Source organism: Mirounga angustirostris, unplaced genomic scaffold (assembly GCF_029215605.1).
Source record: "Mirounga angustirostris isolate CCGP_5_RB_7025 unplaced genomic scaffold, mMirAng1.0.hap1 SCAF_97, whole genome shotgun sequence".
NCBI classification, from domain to species: Eukaryota; Metazoa; Chordata; class Mammalia; order Carnivora; family Phocidae; genus Mirounga; species Mirounga angustirostris.
In genome coordinates, this window is record NW_026991805.1 from 10,488 (window position 1) to 29,101 (window position 18,614).

Here is an 18,614-nt window from a genome sequence, read left to right on the forward strand (position 1 = left end):
GTCTACGGCCATACCACCCTGAACGCGCCCGATCTCGTCTGATCTCGGAAGCTAAGCAGGGTCGGGCCTGGTTAGTACTTGGATGGGAGACCGCCTGGGAATACCGGGTGCTGTAGGCTTTTTTTCTTTGCCTTTTCTTTCCCCTTCGGCCTCCCTTCCTCTCCCTTCGCCGCCACAGTCCCCCCCCCCCCGCCCCGCCCCCTCCGCCCCTTGCCCAACAAGGCCTCCTGCAAACGCCCGGTGCCCCCCTGGCCCCTCGCCAGCCGCGCACCGCACCGAGGGTCCCTGTCTCGCAGCTTGTGCCCGCTGCACCGGCAGGCAGCCCCCAGCCCTTCCACCTCACAGCCACCACGCCCACGCACACCCGATCCAGAGGGGCGGGCTGGGGGAGGTGGGGGCGGGCTGGGTGGGCGGAGTCGGCGGCTTCGCAGGGAGGGAAAGGGGGAGGGCGGCGAGGACCGCCCGCGGGCTTGGGGCGGGGGGAGCGCGGGCGGGACGGCACCCCGTCTCGGCAGGCGTGCCCTCCCAAGGTCCTGCGCCTCGGGGCCTCATCCCCGGAGCCCCTAGCCATTCCCTTGGGCCGCCCCGAGTGCACAAGCGCACCGGGCAACCGGCCCCACCTTAGGCCTGGGCCCGCCTCCACCTTCTCCCCACCCGCCCTGGGCTGCGCTCCCGCGCGCGCGGGCATTCCCTTCCTTCCCGCGGAACACCGTCCCTCTGCCCCCAGGCCGGGGGTCCTCGCTCCGTGTGGGCAGGACACAAGATGGCCGACCGCCCGGGGCCTCCCCCGTTGGCACCCGGGACCACCCGTTGGCCCCCGACTCCGTGCTCAGTGTCCCCGCAACAGCGAAGCGCACAGCGAGGCTCGCTCGCTCGGCAAGACGGCGGGAGGGGGCGGCCCTGCACCACGCCCCAAAGCGGCCCCCCAAATAAAGGACGAGAGCAGAGGAGGAATCGCCCGCACGCCCCCAGGCCCAGAGTGGGTCCTGGGCGGGAACGGGAGCAGGGCGGGTCTCCTGAGGCCTTGGCTGCGCGACCTCGGCCCCGGGGGGCTCCTCGGTGCCCAGAGCCCACCCAAGCACGACCACCCTCCCGAGGAGGGCTAGCTGCCTAGCCAACACAGTCTCTTCCTCTGTGTGTGTGTGTGTGTGTGTGTGTGGTGTGTGTGTGGTGTGTGTGGTGTGTGTGTGGTGTGTGTGTCTGTTTCTGGGGTGTGCCCCTGTGTCTCCGTCCCTGTCCGCATCCAGGTCAGGGTCCGCGTCTGTCTGTCTTGGGGCCAGAGCGGGGGTGTGTGTTGGATACTCTGTCTGTGTTCTCCCTCTCTGTCCCTCTCTTCCTCTCTGTCTACATCTCCGTCCGTCCGTCCGTCCGTGTCTCTGTCTTTCCCCGTGGGTCTGTGCGTCTGTCTATGCCAGCCGGCTTCCGGTGTCCCTCAGTCGGGTCCTCTTGTCGGTGGGTGGGCAGGGGAAGGGTGGCGGAGGAAGGGCGACGGGGTTGGGCTGATGAGGAGGGTCCCTGGGGGCGCCGGTGGCTCCGGGTTGGCTTGGAGCCAGGCGGGGTGGAGAGGCAGAAAGGCCTGGTGGCCGGCCTGGCTTGGCCTAGGGCGACGGGTGGGACGCTGGGGGTGGGGGGCGCGGAAAACACCTCAGGGGCCGCGCCCACCGCGCCCCGCCCCGACGCTTCCCTTTGCCATGCCGGTAGCCAGGAGGCGGTGGGGCGGCGGCGGCCCCCGGGACTGGAGAGTCCCCGGCAGGGAGAGCGCCCGGACTTCCACGACTGCGGGGCACCGGAGGGGCCACGTCCCCTGGGCGGCTGGCAGGCAGGCAGGTGCAAGGCGCAGGGCAGGCGGGGTTCGGGTGAGGGCTGAGGAGGGGCACGGCTGGGCCCGGGAGGCGCAGAGCAGGCTCTTAGGGCGGCCAGCGGCAGCCGCACACGTCTACGGCCATACCACCCTGAACGCGCCCGATCTCGTCTGATCTCGGAAGCTAAGCAGGGTCGGGCCTGGTTAGTACTTGGATGGGAGACCGCCTGGGAATACCGGGTGCTGTAGGCTTTTTTCTTTGCCTTTTCTTTCCCCTTGGGCCACCCTTCCCATACCTTTACCGCCACAGCACCCCGCCCCCTTGCCCAACTAGGCTTCCTCCAAACGCCCCGTGCCCCCCTGGCCCCTCGCCAGCCGCGCACCGCACCGCGAGTCCCTGGCTCGCAGCAGGTGCCCCCTGCAGGGGCAGGCGTCTTCCAGCCAGCCCTTGGGCCTCCAAGCCACCACGCCCACGCACACCGGATCCAGAGGGGTGGGCTGGGGGTCGATGGGGGCGGGCGGGGTGGGCGAAGGCGACGCCTTCGGAGGGAGGGAACGCGGGAGGGCGACGATGACCCTGGCACCGATGGGCCGGGGCCAGCGCGGGCCGGACGGCACCCGCTCTGGGCAGGCGTGTCCTCCCATGGTCCTGCGCCTCGGGCCCTCATCCCCACATCCCCTAGCCATTCCATCGGGCCGCCCGGAGCGCACGACCGCACTGGGCAACTGGCCCCACCTTAGGCCTGGGCCCGCCTCCACCTTGTCCCCAGCAGCCCTGGGGTGCGCTCCCACCCGCGGGCATTCCCTTCCTTCCCTTGGAACACCGTCCCTTTGCCCCCGTGCCGGGGGTCCCCGCTCCGGGTGGGCAGGACACAAGATGGCCGGTCGCCCGGGGCCTCCCCCCTTGGCGCCCGGGACCACCCGCTGGCACCAGAATCCGTGCTTAGTCTCCCTGCAACAGCGAAGCGAAGACCGAGGCTCGCTCGCTCAGCAAGATGGGGAGAGGGGGGCGCCCTGCACCTCGCCCCAAAGCAGCCCCCCATATAAAGGACGACAGCAGAGGAGGAATCGCCCACATGCCCCGAGGACCAGAGTGGGTCCAGGGCGGGAACGGGAGCAGAGCGGGTCTCGTGACGCCTTGGCTGCGCATCTCGGCCCCGAGGGGCTCCTCGGTGCCCAGAGCCCACCCAAGCACGACCACCCTCCCGAGGGCTAGCTGCCTAGCCAACACAGTCTCCTCCTGTTTGTGTGTGGGGGGGGGGCGGGGGGATGGGTGGGGGGGTGGGTGGGGGTGTGGGGGTGTGGGGGTGTGTGGGGTGTGTGGGGTGTGGGGTGTGGGGTGGGGGGTGTGTGTCTGTTTCTGTGGTGTGCCCCTGTGTCTCCGTCCCTGTCCGCATCCAGGTCAGGGTCCGCGTCTGTCTGTCTTGGGGCCAGAGCGGGGGCGTGTGTTGGATACTCTGTCTGTGTCTCCCTCTCTGTCTCTCTCTTCCTCTCTGTCTACATCTCCGTCCGTCCGTGTCTCTGTCTTTCCCCGTGGGTCTGTGCGTCTGTCTATGCCAGCCGGCTTCTGGTGTCCCTCAGTCGGGTCCTCTTGTCGGTGGGTGGGCAGGGGAAGGGTGGCGGAGGAAGGGCGACGGGGTTGGGCTGATGAGGAGGGTCCCTGGGGGCGCCGGTGGCTCCGGGTTGGCTTGGAACCAGGCCGGGGTGGAGAGGCGGAAGGGCCTGGTGGCGGGCCTGGCTTGCCCTAAGGGCGGCGGGTGGGGCGCCGGGGGTGGGGGGGCGCGGAGAACAGCGCGCGGGCCACGCCCCCCGCGCCCCGACGCTCCCCTTGGCCCTCTCGGGAGCCAGGCGGCGGCCCCCGGGTCTGGAGAGTATCGGGCCGTGAGAGCGCTCGGTGTTCCGCGACTGCGGGGCGCTGGAGGCGCCACGTCCTCTGGGCGGTTTGGCAGGCAGGCAGGTGCAAGGCACAGGGCAGGCGTGGGGCGGTTGGGGGCTGAGGAGGGGCACGGCTGCGGCCCGGAGGCGCAGAGCAGGCTCTTAGGGCGGCCAGCGGCAGCGGCACACGTCTACGGCCATACCACCCTGAACGCGCCCGATCTCGTCTGATCTCGGAAGCTAAGCAGGGTCGGGCCTGGTTAGTACTTGGATGGGAGACCGCCTGGGAATACCGGGTGCTGTAGGCTTTTTTTCTTTGCCTTTTCTTTCCCCTTCGGCCTCCCTTCCTCTCCCTTCGCCGCCACAGTCCCCCCCCCCGCCCCGCCCCCTCCGCCCCTTGCCCAACAAGGCCTCCTGCAAACGCCCGGTGCCCCCCTGGCCCCTCGCCAGCCGCGCACCGCACCGAGGGTCCCTGTCTCGCAGCTTGTGCCCGCTGCACCGGCAGGCAGCCCCCAGCCCTTCCACCTCACAGCCACCACGCCCACGCACACCCGATCCAGAGGGGCGGGCTGGGGGAGGTGGGGGCGGGCTGGGTGGGCGGAGGCGGCGGCTTCGCAGGGAGGGAAAGGGGGAGGGCGGCGAGGACCGCCCGCGGGCTTGGGGCGGGGGGAGCGCGGGCGGGACGGCACCCCGTCTCGGCAGGCGTGCCCTCCCAAGGTCCTGCGCCTCGGGGCCTCATCCCCGGAGCCCCTAGCCATTCCCTTGGGCCGCCCCGAGTGCACAAGCGCACCGGGCAACCGGCCCCACCTTAGGCCTGGGCCCGCCTCCACCTTCTCCCCACCCGCCCTGGGCTGCGCTCCCGCGCGCGCGGGCATTCCCTTCCTTCCCGCGGAACACCGTCCCTCTGCCCCCAGGCCGGGGGTCCTCGCTCCGTGTGGGCAGGACACAAGATGGCCGACCGCCCGGGGCCTCCCCCGTTGGCACCCGGGACCACCCGTTGGCCCCCGACTCCGTGCTCAGTGTCCCCGCAACAGCGAAGCGCACAGCGAGGCTCGCTCGCTCGGCAAGACGGCGGGAGGGGGCGGCCCTGCACCACGCCCCAAAGCGGCCCCCCAAATAAAGGACGAGAGCAGAGGAGGAATCGCCCGCACGCCCCCAGGCCCAGAGTGGGTCCTGGGCGGGAACGGGAGCAGGGCGGGTCTCCTGAGGCCTTGGCTGCGCGACCTCGGCCCCGGGGGGCTCCTCGGTGCCCAGAGCCCACCCAAGCACGACCACCCTCCCGAGGAGGGCTAGCTGCCTAGCCAACACAGTCTCTTCCTCTGTGTGTGTGTGTGTGTGTGTGTGTGTGGTGTGTGTGTGGTGTGTGTGGTGTGTGTGTGGTGTGTGTGTCTGTTTCTGGGGTGTGCCCCTGTGTCTCCGTCCCTGTCCGCATCCAGGTCAGGGTCCGCGTCTGTCTGTCTTGGGGCCAGAGCGGGGGTGTGTGTTGGATACTCTGTCTGTGTTCTCCCTCTCTGTCCCTCTCTTCCTCTCTGTCTACATCTCCGTCCGTCCGTCCGTCCGTGTCTCTGTCTTTCCCCGTGGGTCTGTGCGTCTGTCTATGCCAGCCGGCTTCTGGTGTCCCTCAGTCGGGTCCTCTTGTCGGTGGGTGGGCAGGGGAAGGGTGGCGGAGGAAGGGCGACGGGGTTGGGCTGATGAGGAGGGTCCCTGGGGGCGCCGGTGGCTCCGGGTTGGCTTGGAGCCAGGCGGGGTGGAGAGGCAGAAAGGCCTGGTGGCCGGCCTGGCTTGGCCTAGGGCGACGGGTGGGACGCTGGGGGTGGGGGTGGGGGTGGGGGGCGCGGAAAACACCTCAGGGGCCGCGCCCACCGCGCCCCGCCCCGACGCTTCCCTTTGCCATGCCGGTAGCCAGGAGGCGGTGGGGCGGCGGCGGCCCCCGGGACTGGAGAGTCCCCGGCAGGGAGAGCGCCCGGACTTCCACGACTGCGGGGCACCGGAGGGGCCACGTCCCCTGGGCGGCTGGCAGGCAGGCAGGTGCAAGGCGCAGGGCAGGCGGGGTTCGGGTGAGGGCTGAGGAGGGGCACGGCTGGGCCCGGGAGGCGCAGAGCAGGCTCTTAGGGCGGCCAGCGGCAGCCGCACACGTCTACGGCCATACCACCCTGAACGCGCCCGATCTCGTCTGATCTCGGAAGCTAAGCAGGGTCGGGCCTGGTTAGTACTTGGATGGGAGACCGCCTGGGAATACCGGGTGCTGTAGGCTTTTTTCTTTGCCTTTTCTTTCCCCTTGGGCCACCCTTCCCATACCTTTACCGCCACAGCACCCCGCCCCCTTGCCCAACTAGGCTTCCTCCAAACGCCCCGTGCCCCCCTGGCCCCTCGCCAGCCGCGCACCGCACCGCGAGTCCCTGGCTCGCAGCAGGTGCCCCCTGCAGGGGCAGGCGTCTTCCAGCCAGCCCTTGGGCCTCCAAGCCACCACGCCCACGCACACCGGATCCAGAGGGCTGGGCTGGGGGTCGATGGGGGCGGGCGGGGTGGGCGAAGGCGACGCCTTCGGAGGGAGGGAACGCGGGAGGGCGACGAAGACCCTGGCACCGATGGGCCGGGGCCAGCGCGGGCCGGACGGCACCCGCTCTGGGCAGGCGTGTCCTCCCATGGTCCTGCGCCTCGGGCCCTCATCCCCACATCCCCTAGCCATTCCATCGGGCCGCCCGGAGCGCACGACCGCACTGGGCAACTGGCCCCACCTTAGGCCTGGGCCCGCCTCCACCTTGTCCCCAGCAGCCCTGGGGTGCGCTCCCACCCGCGGGCATTCCCTTCCTTCCCTTGGAACACCGTCCCTTTGCCCCCGTGCCGGGGGTCCCCGCTCCGGGTGGGCAGGACACAAGATGGCCGGTCGCCCGGGGCCTCCCCCCTTGGCGCCCGGGACCACCCGCTGGCACCAGAATCCGTGCTTAGTCTCCCTGCAACAGCGAAGCGAAGACCGTGGCTCGCTCGCTCAGCAAGATGGGGAGAGGGGGGCGCCCTGCACCTCGCCCCAAAGCAGCCCCCCATATAAAGGACGACAGCAGAGGAGGAATCGCCCACATGCCCCGAGGACCAGAGTGGGTCCAGGGCGGGAACGGGAGCAGAGCGGGTCTCGTGACGCCTTGGCTGCGCATCTCGGCCCCGAGGGGCTCCTCGGTGCCCAGAGCCCACCCAAGCACGACCACCCTCCCGAGGGCTAGCTGCCTAGCCAACACAGTCTCCTCCTGTTTGTGTGTGGGGGGGGGCGGGGGGATGGGTGGGGGGGTGGGTGGGGGTGTGGGGGTGTGGGGGTGTGTGGGGTGTGTGGGGTGTGGGGTGTGGGGTGGGGGGTGTGTGTCTGTTTCTGTGGTGTGCCCCTGTGTCTCCGTCCCTGTCCGCATCCAGGTCAGGGTCCGCGTCTGTCTGTCTTGGGGCCAGAGCGGGGGCGTGTGTTGGATACTCTGTCTGTGTCTCCCTCTCTGTCTCTCTCTTCCTCTCTGTCTACATCTCCGTCCGTCCGTGTCTCTGTCTTTCCCCGTGGGTCTGTGCGTCTGTCTATGCCAGCCGGCTTCTGGTGTCCCTCAGTCGGGTCCTCTTGTCGGTGGGTGGGCAGGGGAAGGGTGGCGGAGGAAGGGCGACGGGGTTGGGCTGATGAGGAGGGTCCCTGGGGGCGCCGGTGGCTCCGGGTTGGCTTGGAACCAGGCCGGGGTGGAGAGGCGGAAGGGCCTGGTGGCGGGCCTGGCTTGCCCTAAGGGCGGCGGGTGGGGCGCCGGGGGTGGGGGGGCGCGGAGAACAGCGCGCGGGCCACGCCCCCCGCGCCCCGACGCTCCCCTTGGCCCTCTCGGGAGCCAGGCGGCGGCCCCCGGGTCTGGAGAGTATCGGGCCGTGAGAGCGCTCGGTGTTCCGCGACTGCGGGGCGCTGGAGGCGCCACGTCCTCTGGGCGGTTTGGCAGGCAGGCAGGTGCAAGGCACAGGGCAGGCGTGGGGCGGTTGGGGGCTGAGGAGGGGCACGGCTGCGGCCCGGAGGCGCAGAGCAGGCTCTTAGGGCGGCCAGCGGCAGCGGCACACGTCTACGGCCATACCACCCTGAACGCGCCCGATCTCGTCTGATCTCGGAAGCTAAGCAGGGTCGGGCCTGGTTAGTACTTGGATGGGAGACCGCCTGGGAATACCGGGTGCTGTAGGCTTTTTTTCTTTGCCTTTTCTTTCCCCTTCGGCCTCCCTTCCTCTCCCTTCGCCGCCACAGTCCCCCCCCCCGCCCCGCCCCCTCCGCCCCTTGCCCAACAAGGCCTCCTGCAAACGCCCGGTGCCCCCCTGGCCCCTCGCCAGCCGCGCACCGCACCGAGGGTCCCTGTCTCGCAGCTTGTGCCCGCTGCACCGGCAGGCAGCCCCCAGCCCTTCCACCTCACAGCCACCACGCCCACGCACACCCGATCCAGAGGGGCGGGCTGGGGGAGGTGGGGGCGGGCTGGGTGGGCGGAGGCGGCGGCTTCGCAGGGAGGGAAAGGGGGAGGGCGGCGAGGACCGCCCGCGGGCTTGGGGCGGGGGGAGCGCGGGCGGGACGGCACCCCGTCTCGGCAGGCGTGCCCTCCCAAGGTCCTGCGCCTCGGGGCCTCATCCCCGGAGCCCCTAGCCATTCCCTTGGGCCGCCCCGAGTGCACAAGCGCACCGGGCAACCGGCCCCACCTTAGGCCTGGGCCCGCCTCCACCTTCTCCCCACCCGCCCTGGGCTGCGCTCCCGCGCGCGCGGGCATTCCCTTCCTTCCCGCGGAACACCGTCCCTCTGCCCCCAGGCCGGGGGTCCTCGCTCCCTGTGGGCAGGACACAAGATGGCCGACCGCCCGGGGCCTCCCCCGTTGGCACCCGGGACCACCCGTTGGCCCCCGACTCCGTGCTCAGTGTCCCCGCAACAGCGAAGCGCACAGCGAGGCTCGCTCGCTCGGCAAGACGGCGGGAGGGGGCGGCCCTGCACCACGCCCCAAAGCGGCCCCCCAAATAAAGGACGAGAGCAGAGGAGGAATCGCCCGCACGCCCCCAGGCCCAGAGTGGGTCCTGGGCGGGAACGGGAGCAGGGCGGGTCTCCTGAGGCCTTGGCTGCGCGACCTCGGCCCCGGGGGGCTCCTCGGTGCCCAGAGCCCACCCAAGCACGACCACCCTCCCGAGGAGGGCTAGCTGCCTAGCCAACACAGTCTCTTCCTCTGTGTGTGTGTGTGTGTGTGTGTGTGTGGTGTGTGTGTGGTGTGTGTGGTGTGTGTGTGGTGTGTGTGTCTGTTTCTGGGGTGTGCCCCTGTGTCTCCGTCCCTGTCCGCATCCAGGTCAGGGTCCGCGTCTGTCTGTCTTGGGGCCAGAGCGGGGGTGTGTGTTGGATACTCTGTCTGTGTTCTCCCTCTCTGTCCCTCTCTTCCTCTCTGTCTACATCTCCGTCCGTCCGTCCGTCCGTGTCTCTGTCTTTCCCCGTGGGTCTGTGCGTCTGTCTATGCCAGCCGGCTTCCGGTGTCCCTCAGTCGGGTCCTCTTGTCGGTGGGTGGGCAGGGGAAGGGTGGCGGAGGAAGGGCGACGGGGTTGGGCTGATGAGGAGGGTCCCTGGGGGCGCCGGTGGCTCCGGGTTGGCTTGGAGCCAGGCGGGGTGGAGAGGCAGAAAGGCCTGGTGGCCGGCCTGGCTTGGCCTAGGGCGACGGGTGGGACGCTGGGGGTGGGGGGCGCGGAAAACACCTCAGGGGCCGCGCCCACCGCGCCCCGCCCCGACGCTTCCCTTTGCCATGCCGGTAGCCAGGAGGCGGTGGGGCGGCGGCGGCCCCCGGGACTGGAGAGTCCCCGGCAGGGAGAGCGCCCGGACTTCCACGACTGCGGGGCACCGGAGGGGCCACGTCCCCTGGGCGGCTGGCAGGCAGGCAGGTGCAAGGCGCAGGGCAGGCGGGGTTCGGGTGAGGGCTGAGGAGGGGCACGGCTGGGCCCGGGAGGCGCAGAGCAGGCTCTTAGGGCGGCCAGCGGCAGCCGCACACGTCTACGGCCATACCACCCTGAACGCGCCCGATCTCGTCTGATCTCGGAAGCTAAGCAGGGTCGGGCCTGGTTAGTACTTGGATGGGAGACCGCCTGGGAATACCGGGTGCTGTAGGCTTTTTTCTTTGCCTTTTCTTTCCCCTTGGGCCACCCTTCCCATACCTTTACCGCCACAGCACCCCGCCCCCTTGCCCAACTAGGCTTCCTCCAAACGCCCCGTGCCCCCCTGGCCCCTCGCCAGCCGCGCACCGCACCGCGAGTCCCTGGCTCGCAGCAGGTGCCCCCTGCAGGGGCAGGCGTCTTCCAGCCAGCCCTTGGGCCTCCAAGCCACCACGCCCACGCACACCGGATCCAGAGGGCTGGGCTGGGGGTCGATGGGGGCGGGCGGGGTGGGCGAAGGCGACGCCTTCGGAGGGAGGGAACGCGGGAGGGCGACGAAGACCCTGGCACCGATGGGCCGGGGCCAGCGCGGGCCGGACGGCACCCGCTCTGGGCAGGCGTGTCCTCCCATGGTCCTGCGCCTCGGGCCCTCATCCCCACATCCCCTAGCCATTCCATCGGGCCGCCCGGAGCGCACGACCGCACTGGGCAACTGGCCCCACCTTAGGCCTGGGCCCGCCTCCACCTTGTCCCCAGCAGCCCTGGGGTGCGCTCCCACCCGCGGGCATTCCCTTCCTTCCCTTGGAACACCGTCCCTTTGCCCCCGTGCCGGGGGTCCCCGCTCCGGGTGGGCAGGACACAAGATGGCCGGTCGCCCGGGGCCTCCCCCCTTGGCGCCCGGGACCACCCGCTGGCACCAGAATCCGTGCTTAGTCTCCCTGCAACAGCGAAGCGAAGACCGAGGCTCGCTCGCTCAGCAAGATGGGGAGAGGGGGGCGCCCTGCACCTCGCCCCAAAGCAGCCCCCCATATAAAGGACGACAGCAGAGGAGGAATCGCCCACATGCCCCGAGGACCAGAGTGGGTCCAGGGCGGGAACGGGAGCAGAGCGGGTCTCGTGACGCCTTGGCTGCGCATCTCGGCCCCGAGGGGCTCCTCGGTGCCCAGAGCCCACCCAAGCACGACCACCCTCCCGAGGGCTAGCTGCCTAGCCAACACAGTCTCCTCCTGTTTGTGTGTGGGGGGGGGCGGGGGGATGGGTGGGGGGGTGGGTGGGGGTGTGGGGGTGTGGGGGTGTGTGGGGTGTGTGGGGTGTGGGGTGTGGGGTGGGGGGTGTGTGTCTGTTTCTGTGGTGTGCCCCTGTGTCTCCGTCCCTGTCCGCATCCAGGTCAGGGTCCGCGTCTGTCTGTCTTGGGGCCAGAGCGGGGGCGTGTGTTGGATACTCTGTCTGTGTCTCCCTCTCTGTCTCTCTCTTCCTCTCTGTCTACATCTCCGTCCGTCCGTGTCTCTGTCTTTCCCCGTGGGTCTGTGCGTCTGTCTATGCCAGCCGGCTTCTGGTGTCCCTCAGTCGGGTCCTCTTGTCGGTGGGTGGGCAGGGGAAGGGTGGCGGAGGAAGGGCGACGGGGTTGGGCTGATGAGGAGGGTCCCTGGGGGCGCCGGTGGCTCCGGGTTGGCTTGGAACCAGGCCGGGGTGGAGAGGCGGAAGGGCCTGGTGGCGGGCCTGGCTTGCCCTAAGGGCGGCGGGTGGGGCGCCGGGGGTGGGGGGGCGCGGAGAACAGCGCGCGGGCCACGCCCCCCGCGCCCCGACGCTCCCCTTGGCCCTCTCGGGAGCCAGGCGGCGGCCCCCGGGTCTGGAGAGTATCGGGCCGTGAGAGCGCTCGGTGTTCCGCGACTGCGGGGCGCTGGAGGCGCCACGTCCTCTGGGCGGTTTGGCAGGCAGGCAGGTGCAAGGCACAGGGCAGGCGTGGGGCGGTTGGGGGCTGAGGAGGGGCACGGCTGCGGCCCGGAGGCGCAGAGCAGGCTCTTAGGGCGGCCAGCGGCAGCGGCACACGTCTACGGCCATACCACCCTGAACGCGCCCGATCTCGTCTGATCTCGGAAGCTAAGCAGGGTCGGGCCTGGTTAGTACTTGGATGGGAGACCGCCTGGGAATACCGGGTGCTGTAGGCTTTTTTTCTTTGCCTTTTCTTTCCCCTTCGGCCTCCCTTCCTCTCCCTTCGCCGCCACAGTCCCCCCCCCCGCCCCGCCCCCTCCGCCCCTTGCCCAACAAGGCCTCCTGCAAACGCCCGGTGCCCCCCTGGCCCCTCGCCAGCCGCGCACCGCACCGAGGGTCCCTGTCTCGCAGCTTGTGCCCGCTGCACCGGCAGGCAGCCCCCAGCCCTTCCACCTCACAGCCACCACGCCCACGCACACCCGATCCAGAGGGGCGGGCTGGGGGAGGTGGGGGCGGGCTGGGTGGGCGGAGGCGGCGGCTTCGCAGGGAGGGAAAGGGGGAGGGCGGCGAGGACCGCCCGCGGGCTTGGGGCGGGGGGAGCGCGGGCGGGACGGCACCCCGTCTCGGCAGGCGTGCCCTCCCAAGGTCCTGCGCCTCGGGGCCTCATCCCCGGAGCCCCTAGCCATTCCCTTGGGCCGCCCCGAGTGCACAAGCGCACCGGGCAACCGGCCCCACCTTAGGCCTGGGCCCGCCTCCACCTTCTCCCCACCCGCCCTGGGCTGCGCTCCCGCGCGCGCGGGCATTCCCTTCCTTCCCGCGGAACACCGTCCCTCTGCCCCCAGGCCGGGGGTCCTCGCTCCGTGTGGGCAGGACACAAGATGGCCGACCGCCCGGGGCCTCCCCCGTTGGCACCCGGGACCACCCGTTGGCCCCCGACTCCGTGCTCAGTGTCCCCGCAACAGCGAAGCGCACAGCGAGGCTCGCTCGCTCGGCAAGACGGCGGGAGGGGGCGGCCCTGCACCACGCCCCAAAGCGGCCCCCCAAATAAAGGACGAGAGCAGAGGAGGAATCGCCCGCACGCCCCCAGGCCCAGAGTGGGTCCTGGGCGGGAACGGGAGCAGGGCGGGTCTCCTGAGGCCTTGGCTGCGCGACCTCGGCCCCGGGGGGCTCCTCGGTGCCCAGAGCCCACCCAAGCACGACCACCCTCCCGAGGAGGGCTAGCTGCCTAGCCAACACAGTCTCTTCCTCTGTGTGTGTGTGTGTGTGTGTGTGTGTGTGGTGTGTGTGGTGTGTGTGGTGTGTGTGTGGTGTGTGTGTCTGTTTCTGGGGTGTGCCCCTGTGTCTCCGTCCCTGTCCGCATCCAGGTCAGGGTCCGCGTCTGTCTGTCTTGGGGCCAGAGCGGGGGTGTGTGTTGGATACTCTGTCTGTGTTCTCCCTCTCTGTCCCTCTCTTCCTCTCTGTCTACATCTCCGTCCGTCCGTCCGTCCGTGTCTCTGTCTTTCCCCGTGGGTCTGTGCGTCTGTCTATGCCAGCCGGCTTCCGGTGTCCCTCAGTCGGGTCCTCTTGTCGGTGGGTGGGCAGGGGAAGGGTGGCGGAGGAAGGGCGACGGGGTTGGGCTGATGAGGAGGGTCCCTGGGGGCGCCGGTGGCTCCGGGTTGGCTTGGAGCCAGGCGGGGTGGAGAGGCAGAAAGGCCTGGTGGCCGGCCTGGCTTGGCCTAGGGCGACGGGTGGGACGCTGGGGGTGGGGGGCGCGGAAAACACCTCAGGGGCCGCGCCCACCGCGCCCCGCCCCGACGCTTCCCTTTGCCATGCCGGTAGCCAGGAGGCGGTGGGGCGGCGGCGGCCCCCGGGACTGGAGAGTCCCCGGCAGGGAGAGCGCCCGGACTTCCACGACTGCGGGGCACCGGAGGGGCCACGTCCCCTGGGCGGCTGGCAGGCAGGCAGGTGCAAGGCGCAGGGCAGGCGGGGTTCGGGTGAGGGCTGAGGAGGGGCACGGCTGGGCCCGGGAGGCGCAGAGCAGGCTCTTAGGGCGGCCAGCGGCAGCCGCACACGTCTACGGCCATACCACCCTGAACGCGCCCGATCTCGTCTGATCTCGGAAGCTAAGCAGGGTCGGGCCTGGTTAGTACTTGGATGGGAGACCGCCTGGGAATACCGGGTGCTGTAGGCTTTTTTCTTTGCCTTTTCTTTCCCCTTGGGCCACCCTTCCCATACCTTTACCGCCACAGCACCCCGCCCCCTTGCCCAACTAGGCTTCCTCCAAACGCCCCGTGCCCCCCTGGCCCCTCGCCAGCCGCGCACCGCACCGCGAGTCCCTGGCTCGCAGCAGGTGCCCCCTGCAGGGGCAGGCGTCTTCCAGCCAGCCCTTGGGCCTCCAAGCCACCACGCCCACGCACACCGGATCCAGAGGGCTGGGCTGGGGGTCGATGGGGGCGGGCGGGGTGGGCGAAGGCGACGCCTTCGGAGGGAGGGAACGCGGGAGGGCGACGAAGACCCTGGCACCGATGGGCCGGGGCCAGCGCGGGCCGGACGGCACCCGCTCTGGGCAGGCGTGTCCTCCCATGGTCCTGCGCCTCGGGCCCTCATCCCCACATCCCCTAGCCATTCCATCGGGCCGCCCGGAGCGCACGACCGCACTGGGCAACTGGCCCCACCTTAGGCCTGGGCCCGCCTCCACCTTGTCCCCAGCAGCCCTGGGGTGCGCTCCCACCCGCGGGCATTCCCTTCCTTCCCTTGGAACACCGTCCCTTTGCCCCCGTGCCGGGGGTCCCCGCTCCGGGTGGGCAGGACACAAGATGGCCGGTCGCCCGGGGCCTCCCCCCTTGGCGCCCGGGACCACCCGCTGGCACCAGAATCCGTGCTTAGTCTCCCTGCAACAGCGAAGCGAAGACCGAGGCTCGCTCGCTCAGCAAGATGGGGAGAGGGGGGCGCCCTGCACCTCGCCCCAAAGCAGCCCCCCATATAAAGGACGACAGCAGAGGAGGAATCGCCCACATGCCCCGAGGACCAGAGTGGGTCCAGGGCGGGAACGGGAGCAGAGCGGGTCTCGTGACGCCTTGGCTGCGCATCTCGGCCCCGAGGGGCTCCTCGGTGCCCAGAGCCCACCCAAGCACGACCACCCTCCCGAGGGCTAGCTGCCTAGCCAACACAGTCTCCTCCTGTTTGTGTGTGGGGGGGGGCGGGGGGATGGGTGGGGGGGTGGGTGGGGGGGTGGGGGTGTGGGGGTGTGTGGGGTGTGTGGGGTGTGGGGTGTGGGGTGGGGGGTGTGTGTCTGTTTCTGTGGTGTGCCCCTGTGTCTCCGTCCCTGTCCGCATCCAGGTCAGGGTCCGCGTCTGTCTGTCTTGGGGCCAGAGCGGGGGCGTGTGTTGGATACTCTGTCTGTGTCTCCCTCTCTGTCTCTCTCTTCCTCTCTGTCTACATCTCCGTCCGTCCGTGTCTCTGTCTTTCCCCGTGGGTCTGTGCGTCTGTCTATGCCAGCCGGCTTCTGGTGTCCCTCAGTCGGGTCCTCTTGTCGGTGGGTGGGCAGGGGAAGGGTGGCGGAGGAAGGGCGACGGGGTTGGGCTGATGAGGAGGGTCCCTGGGGGCGCCGGTGGCTCCGGGTTGGCTTGGAACCAGGCCGGGGTGGAGAGGCGGAAGGGCCTGGTGGCGGGCCTGGCTTGCCCTAAGGGCGGCGGGTGGGGCGCCGGGGGTGGGGGGGCGCGGAGAACAGCGCGCGGGCCACGCCCCCCGCGCCCCGACGCTCCCCTTGGCCCTCTCGGGAGCCAGGCGGCGGCCCCCGGGTCTGGAGAGTATCGGGCCGTGAGAGCGCTCGGTGTTCCGCGACTGCGGGGCGCTGGAGGCGCCACGTCCTCTGGGCGGTTTGGCAGGCAGGCAGGTGCAAGGCACAGGGCAGGCGTGGGGCGGTTGGGGGCTGAGGAGGGGCACGGCTGCGGCCCGGAGGCGCAGAGCAGGCTCTTAGGGCGGCCAGCGGCAGCGGCACACGTCTACGGCCATACCACCCTGAACGCGCCCGATCTCGTCTGATCTCGGAAGCTAAGCAGGGTCGGGCCTGGTTAGTACTTGGATGGGAGACCGCCTGGGAATACCGGGTGCTGTAGGCTTTTTTTCTTTGCCTTTTCTTTCCCCTTCGGCCTCCCTTCCTCTCCCTTCGCCGCCACAGTCCCCCCCCCCCGCCCCGCCCCCTCCGCCCCTTGCCCAACAAGGCCTCCTGCAAACGCCCGGTGCCCCCCTGGCCCCTCGCCAGCCGCGCACCGCACCGAGGGTCCCTGTCTCGCAGCTTGTGCCCGCTGCACCGGCAGGCAGCCCCCAGCCCTTCCACCTCACAGCCACCACGCCCACGCACACCCGATCCAGAGGGGCGGGCTGGGGGAGGTGGGGGCGGGCTGGGTGGGCGGAGGCGGCGGCTTCGCAGGGAGGGAAAGGGGGAGGGCGGCGAGGACCGCCCGCGGGCTTGGGGCGGGGGGAGCGCGGGCGGGACGGCACCCCGTCTCGGCAGGCGTGCCCTCCCAAGGTCCTGCGCCTCGGGGCCTCATCCCCGGAGCCCCTAGCCATTCCCTTGGGCCGCCCCGAGTGCACAAGCGCACCGGGCAACCGGCCCCACCTTAGGCCTGGGCCCGCCTCCACCTTCTCCCCACCCGCCCTGGGCTGCGCTCCCGCGCGCGCGGGCATTCCCTTCCTTCCCGCGGAACACCGTCCCTCTGCCCCCAGGCCGGGGGTCCTCGCTCCGTGTGGGCAGGACACAAGATGGCCGACCGCCCGGGGCCTCCCCCGTTGGCACCCGGGACCACCCGTTGGCCCCCGACTCCGTGCTCAGTGTCCCCGCAACAGCGAAGCGCACAGCGAGGCTCGCTCGCTCGGCAAGACGGCGGGAGGGGGCGGCCCTGCACCACGCCCCAAAGCGGCCCCCCAAATAAAGGACGAGAGCAGAGGAGGAATCGCCCGCACGCCCCCAGGCCCAGAGTGGGTCCTGGGCGGGAACGGGAGCAGGGCGGGTCTCCTGAGGCCTTGGCTGCGCGACCTCGGCCCCGGGGGGCTCCTCGGTGCCCAGAGCCCACCCAAGCACGACCACCCTCCCGAGGAGGGCTAGCTGCCTAGCCAACACAGTCTCTTCCTCTGTGTGTGTGTGTGTGTGTGTGTGTGGTGTGTGTGTGGTGTGTGTGGTGTGTGTGTGGTGTGTGTGTCTGTTTCTGGGGTGTGCCCCTGTGTCTCCGTCCCTGTCCGCATCCAGGTCAGGGTCCGCGTCTGTCTGTCTTGGGGCCAGAGCGGGGGTGTGTGTTGGATACTCTGTCTGTGTTCTCCCTCTCTGTCCCTCTCTTCCTCTCTGTCTACATCTCCGTCCGTCCGTCCGTCCGTCCGTGTCTCTGTCTTTCCCCGTGGGTCTGTGCGTCTGTCTATGCCAGCCGGCTTCCGGTGTCCCTCAGTCGGGTCCTCTTGTCGGTGGGTGGGCAGGGGAAGGGTGGCGGAGGAAGGGCGACGGGGTTGGGCTGATGAGGAGGGTCCCTGGGGGCGCCGGTGGCTCCGGGTTGGCTTGGAGCCAGGCGGGGTGGAGAGGCAGAAAGGCCTGGTGGCCGGCCTGGCTTGGCCTAGGGCGACGGGTGGGACGCTGGGGGTGGGGGGCGCGGAAAACACCTCAGGGGCCGCGCCCACCGCGCCCCGCCCCGACGCTTCCCTTTGCCATGCCGGTAGCCAGGAGGCGGTGGGGCGGCGGCGGCCCCCGGGACTGGAGAGTCCCCGGCAGGGAGAGCGCCCGGACTTCCACGACTGCGGGGCACCGGAGGGGCCACGTCCCCTGGGCGGCTGGCAGGCAGGCAGGTGCAAGGCGCAGGGCAGGCGGGGTTCGGGTGAGGGCTGAGGAGGGGCACGGCTGGGCCCGGGAGGCGCAGAGCAGGCTCTTAGGGCGGCCAGCGGCAGCCGCACACGTCTACGGCCATACCACCCTGAACGCGCCCGATCTCGTCTGATCTCGGAAGCTAAGCAGGGTCGGGCCTGGTTAGTACTTGGATGGGAGACCGCCTGGGAATACCGGGTGCTGTAGGCTTTTTTCTTTGCCTTTTCTTTCCCCTTGGGCCACCCTTCCCATACCTTTACCGCCACAGCACCCCGCCCCCTTGCCCAACTAGGCTTCCTCCAAACGCCCCGTGCCCCCCTGGCCCCTCGCCAGCCGCGCACCGCACCGCGAGTCCCTGGCTCGCAGCAGGTGCCCCCTGCAGGGGCAGGCGTCTTCCAGCCAGCCCTTGGGCCTCCAAGCCACCACGCCCACGCACACCGGATCCAGAGGGGTGGGCTGGGGGTCGATGGGGGCGGGCGGGGTGGGCGAAGGCGACGCCTTCGGAGGGAGGGAACGCGGGAGGGCGACGATGACCCTGGCACCGATGGGCCGGGGCCAGCGCGGGCCGGACGGCACCCGCTCTGGGCAGGCGTGTCCTCCCATGGTCCTGCGCCTCGGGCCCTCATCCCCACATCCCCTAGCCATTCCATCGGGCCGCCCGGAGCGCACGACCGCACTGGGCAACTGGCCCCACCTTAGGCCTGGGCCCGCCTCCACCTTGTCCCCAGCAGCCCTGGGGTGCGCTCCCACCCGCGGGCATTCCCTTCCTTCCCTTGGAACACCGTCCCTTTGCCCCCGTGCCGGGGGTCCCCGCTCCGGGTGGGCAGGACACAAGATGGCCGGTCGCCCGGGGCCTCCCCCCTTGGCGCCCGGGACCACCCGCTGGCACCAGAATCCGTGCTTAGTCTCCCTGCAACAGCGAAGCGAAGACCGAGGCTCGCTCGCTCAGCAAGATGGGGAGAGGGGGACGCCCTGCACCTCGCCCCAAAGCAGCCCCCCATATAAAGGACGACAGCAGAGGAGGAATCGCCCACATGCCCCGAGGACCAGAGTGGGTCCAGGGCGGGAACGGGAGCAGAGCGGGTCTCGTGACGCCTTGGCTGCGCATCTCGGCCCCGAGGGGCTCCTCGGTGCCCAGAGCCCACCCAAGCACGACCACCCTCCCGAGGGCTAGCTGCCTAGCCAACACAGTCTCCTCCTGTTTGTGTGTGTGTGGGGGGGGGGGATGGGTGGGGGGGTGGGTGGGGGTGTGGGGGTGTGGGGGTGTGTGGGGTGTGTGGGGTGTGGGGTGTGGGGTGG

The 18,614-nt window shown here is 70.6% G+C and overlaps 10 non-coding genes across 10 annotated transcripts; all 10 read left to right on the top strand.

Annotated features, from left to right (window-relative positions):
- LOC135363266 (5S ribosomal RNA) lies at positions 1-119 on the top strand. Its single transcript, XR_010408913.1, has one exon. It is a non-coding gene; the product is annotated as a 5S ribosomal RNA (ribosomal RNA).
- A 1,815-nt stretch (positions 120-1,934) lies between these two features.
- Positions 1,935-2,053, top strand: LOC135363277 (5S ribosomal RNA). The gene has a single exon (XR_010408924.1). It is a non-coding gene; the product is annotated as a 5S ribosomal RNA (ribosomal RNA).
- Positions 2,054-3,865: 1,812 nt separating this feature from the next.
- On the top strand, positions 3,866-3,984 carry LOC135363288 (5S ribosomal RNA). Its single transcript, XR_010408935.1, has one exon. It is a non-coding gene; the product is annotated as a 5S ribosomal RNA (ribosomal RNA).
- Positions 3,985-5,811: 1,827 nt separating this feature from the next.
- On the top strand, positions 5,812-5,930 carry LOC135363300 (5S ribosomal RNA). The gene has a single exon (XR_010408947.1). It is a non-coding gene; the product is annotated as a 5S ribosomal RNA (ribosomal RNA).
- A 1,811-nt stretch (positions 5,931-7,741) lies between these two features.
- Positions 7,742-7,860, top strand: LOC135363308 (5S ribosomal RNA). Its single transcript, XR_010408955.1, has one exon. It is a non-coding gene; the product is annotated as a 5S ribosomal RNA (ribosomal RNA).
- A 1,815-nt stretch (positions 7,861-9,675) lies between these two features.
- Positions 9,676-9,794, top strand: LOC135363309 (5S ribosomal RNA). Its single transcript, XR_010408956.1, has one exon. It is a non-coding gene; the product is annotated as a 5S ribosomal RNA (ribosomal RNA).
- Positions 9,795-11,605: 1,811 nt separating this feature from the next.
- Positions 11,606-11,724, top strand: LOC135363310 (5S ribosomal RNA). The gene has a single exon (XR_010408957.1). It is a non-coding gene; the product is annotated as a 5S ribosomal RNA (ribosomal RNA).
- Positions 11,725-13,539: 1,815 nt separating this feature from the next.
- Positions 13,540-13,658, top strand: LOC135363311 (5S ribosomal RNA). Its single transcript, XR_010408958.1, has one exon. It is a non-coding gene; the product is annotated as a 5S ribosomal RNA (ribosomal RNA).
- Positions 13,659-15,469: 1,811 nt separating this feature from the next.
- Positions 15,470-15,588, top strand: LOC135363312 (5S ribosomal RNA). The gene has a single exon (XR_010408959.1). It is a non-coding gene; the product is annotated as a 5S ribosomal RNA (ribosomal RNA).
- Positions 15,589-17,406: 1,818 nt separating this feature from the next.
- Positions 17,407-17,525, top strand: LOC135363313 (5S ribosomal RNA). Its single transcript, XR_010408960.1, has one exon. It is a non-coding gene; the product is annotated as a 5S ribosomal RNA (ribosomal RNA).
- The last annotated feature ends 1,089 nt before the right edge of the window (positions 17,526-18,614 follow it).